At 48.6% G+C, this 1,316-nt stretch overlaps 1 pseudogene; it reads left to right on the plus strand.

Annotated features, from left to right (window-relative positions):
- The first annotated feature begins 343 nt into the window (after positions 1-343).
- On the plus strand, positions 344-504 carry LOC149469934 (U2 spliceosomal RNA; annotated as a pseudogene).
- The last annotated feature ends 812 nt before the right edge of the window (positions 505-1,316 follow it).

Below are 1,316 nucleotides of genomic sequence, written 5' to 3' on the forward strand. Positions count from 1 at the left end.
CCTATTGTAAACTGTGATTTTCGGTTTTTCGCTTTTTCACTTTCGTTTATTGCATGACTTAGTACTGTGTATCAGGATGCTATGGTTTTTGGGGTAAGCGGCGTCATGCATGACGTGGCGGTCTGGGGATTCATCCTCTGCACATCACGTCAGGCATCATACCGCTGAGCGAATGTATTTATTTCTGAATGTATTTATTGTATGCTTGGAACTGTATTGCTATGTGGTGCGCTGCGTCGCAGTACAGGGTGAGATGTACCCCGATTACAAGTATCATGTTGTTTTTGATGCTTCTGTAATAAAAGTATCTTTTCAATCAAAAAAAAAAAAATTAGTGACTTATATCGCTTCTCGGCCTTTTGGCTAAGATCAAGTGTAGTATCTGTTCTTATCAGTGTCCAGTGGGGGTGCTCCCGACCATTCTAGCTTTGCGGGGATGGTTGTTGTATAGTACCCTCACTGGTATGATGGGGGTCCAGAAGGCTAGTACCGGAGGGACAGAAACCAGGGAGCGCCATGATTCGTTCTGGGGCCTTGGGAGTAATTCCTCTGGGAAGACTGGAAAGACCCAGTACCTCCTGATTTGGACGGATCTACCTTGGTCTGGCCTGGGGCTGGGGACGCAAAAAGTCCGCAAACTCAGTGCCCCCTGGGGAAGACGCTCTCAGGGGTGTCACTAGTAACACTTGGGTGTGGGACCCCACGGTGTGAAGATGACACATGGCCATTGTTTTTCACCTCTTTTTGCACAGCGCCCTTAGGACCAGGTCTTTTGGCTAAGTCCAGGGCAATTTTTGCTACGGGCCTCAGGGCCTGCTCTGTGCACAATTCGGCACGGAACCACTTTTTTATTTTTTCTTTACTATTATTTGTTATGCACTCCCATGTTTGTCACTTTTTTTGCTGTTATGTGTGTGTTTTTCACGGATGGAGGGTGTGGGTCCTCGGGCCTACCCTGAAGTCTAGGGGGAGGATGTGTGGCCTTTTGGTTCCTTCCTCCCCTGATCCCTAGGGGGCTTTTCTTCTGGAGAGCCCCCTTGCCTAGTACTGGATGTCCGGCTTCGGCTGGGCATAGGGAACGGTGGTCCACCAGGCCTTTTGGCCAGGAGGACCAATTGGGAACCTTGTCCCTGTCAGGAGCTTTGTGCCCCGGGGGATCAGGGTAAGCGGTCCAAGCCCCTTTAGGGGTAGGACACAGCACACCCCTAAGTGCACTTTTTCGTGTGGTGTTTTGCACTTGCACTTTTTTTGTGAACACTTACGGGTTTTTTCGTTATAGTTGCACGTTTGCGGACTTAAAAAAAATAAAAAATAGT

Source organism: Staurois parvus, unplaced genomic scaffold (genome assembly GCF_062004578.1).
Source record: "Staurois parvus isolate SC_StPar_1 unplaced genomic scaffold, SC_StPar_1.0 ptg000057l, whole genome shotgun sequence".
NCBI lineage: Eukaryota > Metazoa > Chordata > Amphibia > Anura > Ranidae > Staurois > Staurois parvus.